The following is a 17,194-nucleotide window of genomic DNA, read 5'->3' as shown; positions in this document are numbered from 1 at the left end:
TCCTAGGGGTGGCCAGTGTCAACCCCCAGATGCAGACCCCTCCCCCCCCAGCCCAACCATGCCCTCCCCCGCCAGTGATCTCTGCTCTTTGGACAAGGTGATGCCATTCCTTTGCTAGGTCTGTGTGTGACAACCTCAGCATGCCGGCCCGGCCCATCGAAGAGGCCCAGTAAGTCTCCCCTAGTCTTCCCTGTCCCCATCCTTGACACGCTGGCTCTCACACAATTCTCACAGCCATTCTTTGATGTGTGGGTATTATTCCCATTCTGCAGACAAGAAAACTGAGGAAGGCCCAAAGAGGGTAAGCCACTTTGCGAACACATCACAAACAGCTAGTGCCAAGGCTGGCCTGGAACTCAGGTCTGAGATCCCAAGATTGCTGCACTCTTGCCTGTGCCACACTGTGTCTCCATAAACATGGGCAGGTTCCCACTCAGTGTGAGCAGGGAGGTAAGCTCAGAGGGGGGCGGGGAGAGCTTTGCCCTATGTTTTACCAACTCCCACTCTGCTGGGAAGAAGACCAGCCAGGCTGGCCTGGGGGCTTGCAAAGGGCCCAGCGTGTACTGGGAGCAATGGTGCAATGGGCTGGAAGAAATGGGCTGGGTGTGTGTCCCAGTGAGGGACAGGTAGAGGCAGACTAGAAAGGGGAAGGTTAAACACAGGGGTGCACACACATGCATACACATGCACACACAGGTGAGCACCCCCAGGGCAGTTGGCAGCACCCCCTCCTGCAGAGGGGAAAACCAAGGCCAAAGTGGGTGTAAGGAGCAATTTGTGTGGGAGCGCAGGGTGAAGCCAGGGCAGGAAGACAGGCCTCCCAATGCCACCTGTCCCCCAGCCCGTGGCTCTGATCTGCAGGGAACATTCAGAGACCTCCCAGAGCAAGTCTCCAATCTCACAGAGGCATCTGCTTCCTTTGAGGTCCCAGGATACACCTACTGGTGTCTCATTTAAAGTCAACACAGCTCCATCCCATTGCCCTAGGAGCTGCAGGCCCAGCAGTTCCCCATTGCCTCCTGGGCCAGCCTCTTAGGGCCCCCAGTTAGGAACCAGTCTCAGGAAATGGGAAAAAGCCAGTCTCCCTTTCTGCTCCCCTGTGACCCAAGCCCTTTGGAGTACCAGTCTCTCCTGCCAGCTGGATGGCTGGCCGGTTATTGGAGTAGGGACCTCTTGGGGTGCAGGGGCTGCATTGCACAGAGCGAGTGGCCTTTACTCTGCTGTGGCCAAGCCTGAGAGGCCAAGATGAGAGGTGATAGCAACTCAAACACATACATCAATGGCAGTATCACTGCCACCATCATTGCCGCCACCGCACTTCCCTGTGGGGAACATCCGCCCCAACCCACGTCTCTGCCAGCTCAGGGACAGATGACGCTTGCAGCAAAGCCACTGCCATCTGAACCCAGGTTGTGCGTAAGCCCTGGCAGTGAGAGCAAGCCCGCTGGAATCCCTCCCGCTCTCTCCACTTAAGGAAGCGGCTGGAACGCAGGTGGTGCCGGGTGACGTTATTACAAGGACAACCCTGAATCCACTCTCACTACCTTCTTGTGCTTTTTTACCAAAGCCGTTGGCCACGTCAGTCCTTTCATTTCTGATCAGAAGGAAATCCCTTTACACCCTGCCCCTGCTGCACCCCTCTGTCTCAGCCCTGGGTCGTGAGTGCGCCTTTGATCGTGGCAGCTCTTCTGAGCCTCGTGGGAGGTTCTGAGGGAGGGACTGCTGTGCCCAAGGTAAGCCCCACCCCACGGGACAGCAAGGAGGCAGCCAAGTCCTGGGACGACCCACCCCTATACCTTCAGCATCACTGTCCCAGCCTGGTAACTAACATCTCCAGCTCTCCTCTTCAGAGCCAAGTATCCACCTGGGACAGAAGTCATCTGAGAATGTGCGGCATCCATCACCGCCTAATTAGACCGAGCTTCCAGACCCTGCTTGACAAATCAGTCATCCATCACCGGGAATCTCGAGAGTCTGCACTCTGTGATGGTGGCAACTCATGTGCCACTGTGCTGGTGCTTTCTGAGCTCCTCACAACCCTTCCAACTGGGCCCCACTTCACAGATGAGAATCTAAGGCACAGAGACAGTGACTCACCCACCCGAGGTCACCTGATTCATGAGTTAGTCTGGCTGCAGAATCCCTGCTCCCAGCCCTCTGGTTCCCAATCCCAGCTATATAGCGGAATCACCCAGAAGCCTTAAAAGACACAGATGTTTGGGTCCCACCCTCCAAGAGATCCTGGTTTCCTTGGTTTAGGGAGCAGCCTGGGTTTAGAGAGTGTCTGGACTGTTAATGTTCGCCATGTGATTCTAATGGGCAGCCAGGGTTAGAAGCACTGTCTGAACCAGCGGTGAGCAGTGAGAGATGGGGAAGGTCTCGCACCCATGACCTGCATGGAGCACCTGGCTCGGCAGAGGAAAGGCCCAAGCAGATACGTGTTTACTTAAACTGGAGAGCGCTCACACAGGAAGCTCAAGCCCTTACAGAAAATGTCAGCCTCAGAGTGTTTGTAGTTGTAGCTGGTTTTTGCTTTTTTTTTTTTTTTTTTTTAAATTGGGTCCAATGTCTTTCCTTTCTGTCAGCTGGAAATTCTGGTCAGGTCAGTGTGCTTGATGCAAAATGTCCCCTACTCCCTCCAGATTTGCTGATCTAGTTAAGTTGTGAGCTAGGAAAACAGAAAGACCAAGCTGGTTAGAATTGTGTGTAAAATACAGGTAAACAGGCTCGGAAGGAGAGGCTAAAGCGTTCTCCTCTGGGTAAAGTGAATAACCTTTGGAACATGGACACTGTGACAGCTATTTGGCAGCTTCCTTGGGTTGTATTCCAGATAGCTGAGGTCATTGGACAAGTGGCCCCTGGATAAGAAAAATGTTCCTGTATGTTCTTCCTTTATCAAACACACAAAAAGCTACAAGACCGCTTCAAGATGGTCAAACCACAGCTTTAAAATGCAGCTTTGACTCCTTCAAAATGGCATCTACTTGGCAGCCACTCACGGAGCCTCTGCTTGGATTGTTCCAAAATAGCTATAAAGATGGTGAAAAAAATGAAAATTCACACGAATGCCAAGAACGAAACTGATAGATGACCCAATGCTGGAATCTGGGAGCGATCTCTATTAATTAAAGGCAGATGGTGTTGGAATTAGCAAAACCTGCCCAGGTTTTACCTCCAGACACAGCTCTTTGTCTGAACAGAAAGATCCTTAAAAAGGGAGGATGTCAGAGAGGCAATGACCAGAGAACGAAGGGCAGGAAGTGAGCGGGGCACGGGGGCGATCCCACCTCCAGGGAGGGGAAGTTTAAGGAAGGGTAGGGACGAAAGACAGCGATTGCAGTGGATGCCTGAACATCACTAACGCAGAGAACCAGAGAACGAGGCAGTGGAGATAAGAGAAGGCACCAGCGCCACAGAGCAGAAGTAAATTCGGGCAAATGTTGGTAGGAACTAGGAACTAGGAACCAAAGATGGGGCCGTGCTCAGTCCTTGCCATCCACCTGGGATCTGAGCTGGGAACCAGCACCACGGTAGCAGAGGGAGCTGTAAATGGTTTTTTCTACAAAGAGCCAAATAGTAAATATTTTAGGCTTTGAAGGCCATACAGTGTCTGTCCCAACTGTTCAACTCTGTCATTGGAGCCTGAAAACCACCACAGACCATATGTAACTAAATGGGCATGGCAGACTGGGGGGGGTGGGGAACAATTCTAAAAAGACATGACCTCTATGAAATAGAGAAGAAAGCCATCAGGAGAGGCGAGGCTGAGCTGAAAAAGCCATATGATGACACAGAAAGGGTGATGTGTAAGAGAAAGAAGAGTTGGAAAAACTACAGCTAAAATCTAAAAACCCAGTAGCACAGTTAAAATCCACTTTGGGGAAAGGGGGCCAGGAAAGGTTGGTGACTGGTACAAAGTTATGATTAGATAGGAAGAATAACCTCTGGTGGCCTAGGGTGACAATAGCTAATAATATCGTATTGTGTATTTCAAGATAGCCAGAAAAGAGGATGTTGAATGTTATAACAACAAAGAAATGATAAATGTTTAGTGACAGATATGCTGACTATTCTAATTAGATCATTATACAATATATGCATGTATTGAAACAACAAACTCCATCCCATAAACACGTACAATGAAAATAAAATAAAAAATTTAAAAACCTGCTTTGGAAGCAGCAAAGAGAAATAACACTGTAAAAAACTGATTCAGAAATATGGAGAATAAATTGGAGACACTATCGCAAAATTTAGAGAAAAAGGATAAAGACATGGAGACCATGCAAAAGAAAAGACAAGGATATAAGATGGAAAGTGGAGACGTGATGATATATGATTGGGAGAGAACTACAGAGAGGCCAAATGGAATAGAAACAAACATCAAAGATAGGATTCCTGAGCTAAAGACAGACCTACTTATGCAGAAGGAACGGGCTCACTGACTTTTTTAAAAAAATCAAGGAAAAGGGCTGAGCCCGTGGCGCACTCGGTAGTGTGCTGCGCTAGCAGCGCGGCGACGCTCCCGCCGCGGGTTTGGATCCTATATAAGAATGGCCGGTGCACTCCCTGGCTGAGCGCTGGTCACGAAAAAAAAAAAAAAATAAATAAAAAATAAAAATAAATAAATAAATAAAAATCAAGGAAAAGAGACCAACACCCAGACACATCTTTGCAAAGCATATGAAATACCAGGATAAGGAAAAAATAGATACAGATGAAAAAACAACAAGCTGGTCAGATGATCGTAGAGCAACATCTATAAGGTATTAAGGGGAAAAAATTTCTGACCCAAGAATTTTATACCTGGCTAGACTGTCTTACATGTATGCACATTCTCAAGTGTGCAAGAGATCAGAAAATATTCCAGTCACATGTCCTTTTTGAAATAAATACTTCAGGATATTTTCCAACCAACTAAAGTGAACCAAAAATAAGTGTTTAAGAAGGCAAAGTTGTGGCATAAACACAGTGGTGATAAAGCACCAAAACTAGTAAACACAGAGATTTCAAATTGGGCTCTAAAGCTGAATGCAAATATCAAAATAATCTTTAAATGTTTGAGAGGGAACAAAGATTATAGACATATAAAGTAAAGATAAATTTAGTTTGAAATTTTAAGTCATATTAACAAAAACTAAGAAGCAGAATGAGGGGCAGAATAAAAAACTCTTGGTCTTAAATAGAGAGAATGTGAGATGCTATTTCATGCTCAACCCCGACAAATAAGAGCTTTTAAATCAAATAGTGCTTTTGAAAGCCCCAAAGATAACCACAAAACACTGGAGAAGATAGAAAATAAATTATAGCTAATATGCCAAAAGACAAAACAGAAAGAACGAAAAATATAAAAAATATGATAAATTAAGATCAAAGAGCAACCACCTAAAAATAAAACAATGAAGGTAAACAGATCCAACTCCTCTACTGAGAAACTGATTTAAAAATATTAAATTACTATTGAAGAGAGATATAATCAAATAAAGTGATTTTTTAAAAAAACTTACAACTTAAGCAGTGGCAAAGGTGTATCAGCAAATGAAAACAAAAAATGAAACGAGGTGGAAATACTAATATCAGAAAAAGTAGAATTCAAGGCAAACATGTTTAATGAACAAAGAAGATCACCTATTAACAAAAAAATAAATTTTGATATGTGTGGAATAACATCTCCTTGAAATATATTAAGCGAAACCTGACAGAAACACAAAAAGAAACAGACAAAAACACATAAGTCGTGAAAGAATGCTAAATTAATTCCAAGAAGGTGAAATTGTACAGGCCACATGTCCTACCACAATGTAATATTATTTGTTCTTAAAAAAGAAAGACCGAAAATAAATGAGGTGTATTCAATTCTAGAAGTTAGAAAATAAGCAAAACAAAACCCAAAGAAAGCAGAAGGAAAGAACTGCTAACAACAGAAGTAGAAATTAATAAAGTAGAATACAGAAAAAAACTCAAAAATTATACCTAAGAACTAATTCTTTGAAAAGCATCCAAACAAACCTTTTTTTAAAAAGCAGACAAAGCACCCACACGTCTAATTAGGAATAAGAGAGAAAACAGACAGAACACTAGGAAGTAATGAAAAAAGGGTATAACCACGATCTAAAGAACACTTTATAAACTATAAGGCTATTGCATACAACTTTTAGCTAAAATCTTGGAACTCTTAATGGAAAGCATTATTGCTAGGAAAATATAAATGACTAAGTTGAACTGAAGAAGAGATATGTAATCTGTACAGATAAATAGTTCGAAGAAATGTCTGGATCAGGTTGGTTTCAGAGGTGGGTCTAAGTAAACAATTAGAGGACATGTCAATTTCATGCTATCTGATCTGTTTCAGAAACAGAAAAAGACAGCAATTACTATGAACCACATGAAAGGGCTGAAAATGGACCATTTTGCCCCTTTAGAAAAGCAGTTTCATATGGTTCAACCTTAATATAATAAAGCTAGCACAACCTCACACGTGCAGACCCTACAGACTGATCGATCAGCCTCATTGACCGATAGACCCAACACTATACGCCCCACGGATTCCCAACCTACCCCACCCCCCACCCGGGACCCCGCCCACCCTGGCCAGAGCAAGTACACTCCGTGCAGAAGTAACAAGTAAGGAGTGGGCAGGATGCTCCACTGCCCCCACTTGCTCAGGGGACCCTTTGGGGCTCAGACTGGCAGATCTGCAGGGGTCCCTGTACCAGGGTCGTCCTCTATCCCACCCTTCTCTCCAGCAAGAGATAGGAGCTGCCAGGGCTGGACACAGGCACTGCCAGGGCTGGACACAGGCACTGCGTGGCTCCCCGCTTGGACATGCTCTGTCCCAGGGGGAGACCCGAGGCCACCATCTGCCCAGCTCGCAGCAGGCCCATCCTGGCTGGCTGGCATCCTGGCTCCTCCTGGGAGCAGTCTCCCCTCCCTTTTATTGCTCCCACCTGCTCCCCTGATCAAACCACAGCCAAGAGCCAAGAGGTGGCCCTGTAGGCCCAATCCCAGTGGCTGAGCCCCTCCCGCCTCTTCCTCCACCTTGGCTGGCTGGCCCCTCTGGTCTGCCTCTTGTGCCCCAGGTGCCAACATCCTGCTGGGCAGGTCTGCTCGCCGGATCGAGGCTCATTTCTGAGCATATGGCAGGCAGAGCCTGGCGGCCCATGGTTGGAGCCAGGGGCACCGCATCTGGCACCTCCCCTCGGAGACAGGCGGGAGCTGGCAGAGGTCTTGCGCTCAGCAGCCCTGGCCCCCTCACAGCACCTCTGCCTCTTTGCTTTTGGGCTGTCAGCTCACAAAGGTGGGGCAGTGGATGTAATGAGAGAGGAATACCCAGCCAGTGTGGTCTGTCCTCCTCCCAGGGCAGGAAACGTGGAGGGCTGGTGAGTTTCAGTGGAGCACAGGGGAGGGGCTCCTGGTTCCCCCTGGCCTGGGGTGAAAGAGCTCAAGAGGAGAGGGGCCGGGGCTAGGAGGGGCTCTGTCTTGCTGGCTCTGTCCCTTTTGGCTAGGCCATTCTGCCCAGCAGCAGGTGAGTAAAGGCAGGTGAGGCCAGAAAATGTGCTGTAGCTCCACCTGACCTAGAGCCACAAAGCTGAATGGAACCTCCCCCCATGCACACACTTCCAGGCCAGAGAGTCCAATCTTTGGTGTGTTTAATTTTCAAGGTGCTGCAGGTGTCTGTCTGTGGGTCCCATAATGGCCATCGTAGGAGAGGCGTGGTGAGGACAGAGGAGACGCTTCCCAAGAAGCCAACCCTTGCCCCTTGGTCCTAGGCTGCAGGTGACTTAGTGACTGTCCCCACCCCCAGGTAAGACCACCTTCTTACCACCCCACCAACAAGCACTTTGTCCAGGGGTACAGCCATCTGCCTGGGAGAGCTGGGCCCCCAGGCAGCCCTCTCCCTGCACTCACCTCTCGAAGCCTGTGCTAGTCTCACCTGCCCGATCCATCCCCCAAAGCCCTACCTGCCTCAGCAGCAAAATGCCCATTTAACTTTGGGCTCTGGGTCAGGAAGGCCAAGGACTCTCCAAATCAGGCTGCCTCTAGCAATGGACTGGCAAAGGAGCTCGGCAGGAGGTGCCCTGCAACCTGTGGGGGCCCATGACTGAAAGAATGCTCAAAGTGTTTGCAACGCAGATAGCAAAGAATAGGTGTCTTTAATATAGAAAGTGTTCTTTTGAATCAATAAGGAAAAGATAAATAACCTAAGATTCAAAGGAAAGGAACAGGCAATTCAGAAAAGTGGAAATAAAAAGGAGATAAGGAGATGTAAACATGTTCAATCTCAAATTATCAAAGAAACAAAACCTAAACCAACAGGAACCTAAACTTCTGCCTAGCAAACCAGCAAAAGCACACACACACACTCACACGATGTGATCGGGTGCAAATTAACATGGGCTTTTCTGGGTACAACTGGCACTGAATGTCAAAGCTCTGCGAACACACACACCCTCTTATGCAGCGACCCCACTGCTATGAATTTATCATCCATTCATTCCTTTAAAAAGTTTTACTAAGCACCTCTCAAAAGGATGGCTCTGGGAGGTGCCGGGTGTCCCCGGAGGCTAATGGCACAGTTGGGTGGTATCAGAGCAGGGAGGACAGGTCAATAACAAGAGTGTAATCACACCCACAGAAGAGTGACACCAAGAGAATGAAGACAATGAGCAGGAGGCATTCGTAGAGAATGAGGGGGGGACAGGTGGAGACTGACTTAGATACAAGGCGATTCTGAGGAGGTGACATTCAGGATGAAACCATGAAGTGCAGGGAGGAGCATCCCAGGCCCGGCAGGTGCGACGGCCCCAGGGCAGTACAGCGCCAGGTGGGTGTGAGGAACCTAAAGGAGGGAAGACTGGAGCTCGGGGGGCAGGTGCCTAGCCAGAGATGAGGCTGCGTGGTTCGCAGGGGGCGTCTGGAGGTTTATCAACCATGGCAGGGGTTCAGATTTTATTCTAAAAGAACATAATGTGCATCAAAATGTTGGTTGGTGGGACTGCAACTGGTTTTTATATTCTTGCTTCTCTGACTTGTTTATATGTTCAATTTTACTACAACGAAGACCTGGGCAGGGCTGCAGATGAGGAGCGACCCCAGGCCCACAGCTAGGACCTTGTCCTTGCCTGAGGTCCACAGTCTTGGGGCACTTACTCCATTCATTGTAACACATGTCCTCCTCCACTGGGGTGGATGGTGGTTGAATCCTATTATTTGCAGAATATCAGGAAAGAATAGGACCTAACCCCTAAGAGAAGCCAGAGACCACACAATGAGCCACTCACAGGTTCAGCCACCACAACCTGGCCTTGAATGCCTTTCCTCTTGGCAACCTGCTTGGAACCCATTCCTGTGTCACCTCCCTGTGCAGCTTTCCTCTCAGCCCCCGAGCACAGCTGGGCACCCTCTATGTTCTTAGCGTTTATCTCTTGGTCTGGAATTTTCTGTCTGCCTCCATCCCCCATGAATCAGATCTTGGCATCCCAGCACCTAGCACAGTGTGGGTCACCACAGACTGCCCAATGAACCCATTGGCACATAAATGCTGGGTACCCCCCAGGTGACCATGAACATGGCAGTATAAAATAGCTGATTGCAGTTGCCTCTGTGAGATACAAGACTGCCTGGACAAATGAACCCACAAATACAGGCTCCCTTTGCAATGACTCTGGTGATACTCATGAGAAAGCCTGGGTAAAGTGCTTAGGCATCTTTTAAACGTGCTAAGCTCTTTGACAACAGAGGGCATGAGTTGGGCTGGAGAGGGTTTGAGTGGCACCAAAATCAGGAGGCTGTGACACCTATGTCGGGATGCACAGCTGATATCTGAAAAACAGTACCCTTGAGCTCTAAATCTGAAGGCTCTTCTGCAGGTCTCAGCCTGCTATCTTGGGGGTGTGGAGTGTTTGTTGGACAGATCACCTCTACCTGGGCCCTGGGATACGGTCCATTGCCCCAGTGGGAATGCTGTATCTTGGAATACTAATGAACTTCAGAGTGCAGGATGCTGGGGAGCTAGAAGGATCCAGGAGGATGGGGCGGGGGGTGCAGGTTGGCTACCGCAGAACTCAAAATGCTGGCTCTGTAACTTACAGAGCTGTGTGTCCTTGGGTATGTTGCTATAATTCTCTGAACCTCAGATTCCTCATTTATTAAACTGGGGTAAGAGTCTGTAATCTTTTAAAGTTCTAGTGAGATGAAGCCTGGCATATGACTGGCACTAAAAAATATTAGAGTATTTTTAAAAAATACTCTAGATAGAGTATTTTTACTCTAATCTAGGAGCTGTGGCAGAAAACCAATATCACTGTATTACTGGAACATCCAATTTTTTTTTTTAACCCAAAGACATTTCTCACTCAAGTTATGTCCTTGATTCACAGAAGAATGAGTTCTGGCTGCTCCAAAAAGCAAATCTATCGCTAGAGAACGTTGTTCCTTCCCGGTACTCGATACGCTGCAGTTACACATTTTTCAATCTGGTTTGTTTACTGTCCCTCTTGCTCTGAAGTCAGGGGCTTCAATGCATTATCCCCAGAGCCCAGGACACATAACGAGCCCTCAATAAATATTTGTTGAATGAGCAGAATAAAAGCAGGGCCAGCTGCCCCTACCGTGTGCACGGCCAAGTGACCCTCGGCCCCAGCAATTCCCGCACTCTCCTAGTCCAGTGGCGGAAATCACTGGACTCTGCAAAGGAACCTGCACAAAGGAGCGAGTCTGTGTAAAGAGCAGAAATGTAAAGGCTCGAAGCAGGATTGTGAAGGGCGGAAAAAGGCAATTTTGGAAAATGCTGCAAAACACACAAAGCCACGCTTGGAGAGTACAGCTCCTTGCCTGGGGAGGAAAGCAGGAGCCGATAAATCTTCCCTCTCCAAGGAGGTTTGAAGGGCTTTGGTGTTTTGTTTGGACTTTAATAACACAGATCCTAAACCCACTGCCTTATTATGAAAATATATTTGAAGAGTTAAAATGCTGGGCCTCAGACTCTGAGGAGAGCTCTTACAGGAGGAGCCAGGAAGGTTCTGAGCCGGGAAACCCCCTGGGCATGAGCATTCCCCTCCCAGGTTTCCCAGCCTGGGAGCCCATCCTGTTTCAGTCCTGCCTCGTGCGCTGGACCCCCAAAAGGAAAAGACAACAGGGGGAGCACTGGGCTGGGCTTCTGCGGGGTGAGGGCAGGGACGAGCCAGCCAGGTTTCTTCTCCCTTCCTGATAAAAGCAGTTGGGCCACCATGACCCCTCCCTGCAGGGCAGGAAAGTCTGCGGCCTGGCTTGGGGGTGGGGTGGCCTGGCTGGGAGAGGTCGGGGCTGTGCTGACCATGTGAGGCAGGAGAGCATCTCTTCTCTGCTTGGAACAAGAGGGTGCAAATGAGTCCCCAGCATGCTCTTTCTTCTTGCTGAACAAGATGGATTGGAAAACAAATTGGCTCAAATAAAGCATGTAATTAGATTAAAGCCTCTTGCCCAGAGCCTTTGGGACTGCAAAAAGCCCTCCTGACTGGAGGCAGGAGACCTCAGTGGCTGAACCATTTCCTGGACATCTAGAGTTTTCTCTTGACCCTCAGCCATCCCCCATCCTCCCCAGCCAGCGTCAACTATGCTGAGGGGATTGATTCTACTGTGAAGATCGCTCCAGACCCTGCTCTGCCACCAGTCCCAGACCCTGCTCTGCCACCAGTCCTCTGCCTACAGATGCCGCCTCAGCCTCAGAGGGCGGCTGTGCCCAATCCACGTGCCACAGTTGGAGCTCAGCCCATCTGCAGCAGGACCGACTGGGATGGCAGTGAGCCTTCGCCTGGACAGCCGTCACCAAAGTGCTTTCTGCCCACCAGCCCGTGGGAGCTACACCATGGCCTTTAAGGAGGCAGTGCAGGTAGGATCAGGACTGCCCTTTCCATTACACACATGAGAAAATGGAGACCCAAAATGTTTGGTGTCCAAGGTCACTGGCCAGTGGGAGTATGCTCCCTAACAGCACCTGCCCTTCTCACAGGGCCACCCAGAGGGGTCTCTGTCCCCAGAGCCACAGGCAACCTGATGACCACTGAGCACTAACCCTTACCCTCCCCCCATCCCTTTCTCAAGGGACCATCCTCCCAGCTTCCCTGTCCTCAGGCAGAGCCTCTGTGTAGCTGCCCCCAACCCATCCATCCCGTCGCCATACCCTTCCCCAAATAGTGCCCCCTATGCCCACGATGCCCCAGCCCTCCCCCCCAGCAGCTAAGCCTTCAGGAGATAAAGCCATGTTTGCAGCCTTCCGGAGCAAGCAGGCTGCATGCAAGAAGCTGCTGGAGCCAGGGGCTAAGTTCCTCTTCCTGCAAGTGTCTGAAGCTCCGCATCTAAACGGCAGAAGAGCTCCGGCCCTCAGCGGTGAGCAAGAGCCCAGGTAGGGACGAGGAGGAAGGAAAAGGGGAAAGCATGAAACTCGGGGCTCCTAGTTCGAAAGGCTTGATGATGAGCAACTTACGACCATAAAAAACTGAGGGTTGAGAGAAGAGGGTCCGACTGAGAATAAACAGCACGTGGGCCATCAGCTGCACGGGCCACCCCAGCCAACCTCATGGCAGATGTCACTCACCCACCACAGCACCCCGGGGGGACCCAGAACTCAACAAGTACTCCTAGCTGCTCAGTGGGAAAACTGACACGTTCTTGCCATCGCTGGTTCGTTCTGGACACAGCCACAGAACCCACCCCTCAGAAGTGAGCGTGTTGTCACAGGTGTCCAGCCTTGTGCTCTTGCTGCCATTCCTGCTGCCTGAATCTCCCTCACCATCCGTCCTGTGGTTGGACAGACCTGTCAGCCTCACCTCACCTGACTTCTGCACCTTCCACAGACGGCCTTAGTTCCACCTTCTAGAACAGTCCAGCACAAGCCCATCACCTGTTTAACCAACAGAACAGCCCTCAAGACGTTCGGAGAAAGTGCCCCTCCCGTCCAAGGCTGGTTTCTCTTCCTAATCTCTCTGTTCCTCAGTTCTTGTTGTGAGGTTTGAAGAGCCCAATCCCATTTCCTCTCTACCTTATGGACATCTGCAAGGAGTGTAAAAAGGCTTCCGATTCTTCAGAAGGTGTAACCTCATCCCAGAGTGGTGCTCTTGGCTGTAAAACCTCACTCAAACTGGAAGCCACTTACCTGTTTATCTCAGTTCTCTGGAACACAGATGAAAAGCAGGAAGGAAGAGTTCTAAGCAGCCAGATTTCTACCACAAAGGCAGTCCTCTGGGTTCTCATGCACAGCTTCATTATTCTGGGTTGACAAACATTGATAACAGATGTTATCGCCATTTCTAGACACAGCACACTAGGCTCTATGTATTCAAAGGGTGGGCGGGACCTTCTAGAGACAGACACACTGGCAGGAAGAAGGAACAGCTGGCGGACAGAGGGCAGAGAAGAGGCAGAAAACCGTGAAACTATAACAAGCAGATGTAGACTAACTCAGGGCCAAAGAAATAGAGGCAAACAGTCTTAAACAGCTCAAGAAGACTCAAGACTGTGACTGTAGGACAGCACGATTCCTTTTGCAACAGCTGAATCATCCTGAAAGGTGAAATCATGTTCAATGTGCATTACTTAATAAGGCAAGAAAGTGGGTGATAACGTTTGGAAGAGATTTCCAACCCAAATGTTTCAAAAAGTTTTGTGGCATTTTAATGAATAATGTCTCAGGTAGCTGGAAACTATTTATGGGGAGTCGCTCATCCCACAACAATGTCACAACTGTGGCAGACACTGAAGGCTTCCCCGGCGAGACTAAACTCTGCAATCTTCTCACGAGAATAAAGGTACTGTGTTTGCTTCCGGGAAGGACAGAATTGTCAATATTATCCAGGTGAACACAGACCCAGATAATCCCCTGAGGAAAGTGCTAGCATCCTTTACATTCCAGGCAGACACAGCTGCCCTCCCCAGAAACCACTGCAGGGTATGAACCTAGAAGTTGAAGGACACTAAGAAAGCAGGGGCAACCTCGGACCTCATCCCTGCCCTGCCCTGCCCTGCCCACCATCTCACCTGGACATGCCAGGCATTAACAAGACGCCAAGTTCATCTCTGACACCAGTCTTCTGTTTTCTTAACCATCTCTTCTTTCTCCCCAGACAAAGGATTTCCAACTGCTCTACATATTTGTCTCTCAGTTTTAAAGGGCACCCTAAGAGCCTATGTTCCCTGACTCCCTACCATCTACAGACCACAGGAACTGGAACAAGAGAATTACGTACCCAGGAGTTCAGGCATCACTGTGGATCCCAGCAATCCCCAAGTTCTGCATCTGACCTGCTGCTGGAAGTTCACAGCATTCTGGTGGACAAACGACTAACCAGCTTTTACCTACAAGGGAGGCCATATGTGTGGGAGACACCATTTAGTTCTATTCCTGGTACCCACAAGCACCATCTCCTGTTAGAAGCTGGGGAACAGTGACCTGGGTTAACTCAGAGCCCTCTGATCTCATGTGCCTCCTCCCTTGGAAGTCAAGCCTTATGGCAGCCCTGAGGTCCAAACCACCCACTTCATTCCCTTCCTCCCAGTAACACACTCACCAGAAAATCTAGAGCCACAGAACAAGTTCAAAGTCTTTTTTCAGAGAACAAGTTCAGGAATCTTGCAGCAGACATGAGCTCTGTAAACCCTAGAGAGAGTACAGACAGAGATTTCTGCCTGCTGAAGATATCAGCTCCCTAGCTGGAAGGGGAAGTCTGATTAGCACAGATGGGGAGGAAAAGACATGGAGACCAAATCTACATCAGAACCAGAGAAATATCTGCTACAGCCTCCTAAACCTTTTTCGAGATGCAAACTCTGCCTCATAAGATCAAATTTGTAGAGTTTCTGCTTGAGGACCCCAAATTTCCAACTATGCCACTGGCTCTAAGTGTCATCCTCTCTTGTCTGCCATCTGTGCCACTGGGAAACAGCAGCCCATCTGGAGGGGCAGCAAGCCACTTTGGACTTCAGGCTTCATTCAGTTGGGCAGCAAAAGACCCAGAAGGATCCTAGCAATACCCGCCACTGAGTCAGGCCACGAGAGGCTACGTGGGCATCCGCTCACACGTATGGACTAGGTTAGCACTTAACAATCTGAATGACAATCATCTACGTATGTGCCTTTCTTGCACAGTACACCACGGGTCTCTTGAAAGCAAAGCTCCATGCCCTCAGCTCTGGAACCCCAGCACTCAGCACAAGTCCTCGGTAAATGTGTGATTGATGAATGAATGAATAGAAAATAAATAAGGGTACAAACGCACAAATCCTCTGATCAGAGTTCCCAAGGAATTCTGGGAGTTGGAGGGGACAGAGAAAAAAAGCTATTACCAAGCCTGGCTGACCAAGAAATCCCCCATTTTAGCCTATAGCCCAGAGGAGGCCAAGGGAAGGATTTATAGAGCACAGGATCAGTATTTCATAAACCCTTCCAAACTGCAGAAAAGGCTGCACCTGCCTCCATCAGTCCGCGGCTGCTAATCCGCTGTAACAGCTCCGTGTCCTCCATTCTATCGCCCACTCGGCGGGCAGAGTTATCCGTGTTTTCGCCTTTAATAAGCTGAAGCCGTTCAGGCGCTGTATTCACTGCTAGCTGCTCCCACCAGGCCAGCCCCACAGGGTCTCCTTGTCAGCTCTCCCAGTGAACAGGGGGATTTTGTGTTCAGCAGGGAAAACAAAGCTGGCCCAATAGGAATCCTGTTGGCTCTCTATACGTTTCTCCAGTGAGTGCCAATGGTGGACACAGACTGGAACTGCTGTCAACACTAAAGGGTGATTCAGCTGAGCTAAGCGGGGGCTCCCTGGGAAGGTCATGAAAAAGAAGAATGCTTGTAGCCCTGTAGAGTCCACCCGGCTGGTTAGCTCAGCTGGTTAAGCCAGTACTGATGAGATCATGCCTTGGGACCTAGTGTTGCCTTTGCTTAGTTTGCCTACAACCCCAAACTAGGCAGCTGTCAGGCAGGATGCACACCCCTGGGCCAAGACTGGACAAAAATGCTTCCTACACAGACAAAAGGCCCTCAAAGTTCACCATTGCTTTCTGATGCCAGTAACTGCAGCGCCATGGTGACAGGTGGCCACAGATGCCCCTGAAGTCAGGAGAATGATTTAAAAAAAAAAAAAAAAAAGGTTTATGGCAAAGACTCTTCGTGGTTACTAAACACCATTTCCTTTTCCTTGTGGGCATACAGACTACATTACCCAGCAGCCCTTGCAGTTAGGTTTGGTCATATGACTGAGCTCTGGCCAATGGGACAGGGGAACAGTGATACGTGACACTTTCAAGCCCAGCCCATAAATGTCCCCCATGATGCAGAGAAACCAGTGATGACACTGAGGCCCTAGAAGATGGCAGAGCCACATGACGGAAGGAACTTGGGCCCTTCCTCACTGCTGGGAAGAGAGTCATCCAACCAGGAACATCTGTGCGGGACTGCTGGGTGAGCAAGAAATAAATGGACTAGGAGGCTGTTTGTTATGGCATGTAGCCTGCCCTGACCAATACAGGGTTTGAATCAGGACAGCAGCAGCAGCAGCAGCAGCAGCAGCGGTGTGCAGGGCAGAGAAGAGGTATGAGAGATGACTAGTGGACGGGGTGGGAGGACAAGGGACCCCAGAGAACCACCACCAGGTCTTTCTATTGGAGACATATTGCTATTGGAGAGTGGACAAGACTCCACAGATAGTCCTCAGATCCCCATAACACTTCCCTTCCCATCAAATTACTTATCAAGTGTAGCAGAGAGGCTGGCACCCTGGCCAAAGTCCCTTTAGTGGGCCCAGGCACCATCCCCGGCTGCTGCGGGTGCTGGCTGCTAGGGGCTCACACGTGCCCCCTTCTCGGAAGGCTTGCCCTTGGCTGATGGACACTGCTTTGCTGTGAGATGTCTGGGAGGTCACACACCTCTGCCCACAGGAGGCTGTCCAGAGCCAATGGCAGACTGACGTGGCCAGATGTAAGTGCCCAGGCCTTTTGCTTTCAAGTGGGACAACTTCTTTGGCACCATTCACCCTCCAGAGCTCCGTGGGATCGGGCTGAGGTGAGACTTCTCCTGCAGCCTCACGCTGGCCCTGCTGTCCTCTGCCCTATCCCACTCCCCTTCCTCCCTTACTGGTTACTCCTGAGAGCACCGCCTCAATAAATCTCCTGCACCAGAATCCCTATCTCAGGCCCCTTGGGGTTCCAGGGAACCCAACTGGAGATCCC

The 17,194-nt window shown here is 49.3% G+C and overlaps 1 protein-coding gene across 2 annotated transcripts in view; it reads right to left on the bottom strand.

Moving 5' to 3' along the window:
• Window positions 1-17,194, bottom strand: part of NTN1 (netrin 1) — a 184,325-nt gene that overhangs the window by 16,085 nt on the left and 151,046 nt on the right. The window lies entirely within an intron of this gene.

Source organism: Cynocephalus volans, chromosome 10, assembly GCF_027409185.1.
Source record: "Cynocephalus volans isolate mCynVol1 chromosome 10, mCynVol1.pri, whole genome shotgun sequence".
Lineage (NCBI taxonomy): Eukaryota > Metazoa > Chordata > Mammalia > Dermoptera > Cynocephalidae > Cynocephalus > Cynocephalus volans.
The sequence above is the reverse complement of the archived record's forward strand: the minus strand, read 5'-3'. Positions and strand labels throughout refer to the sequence as shown.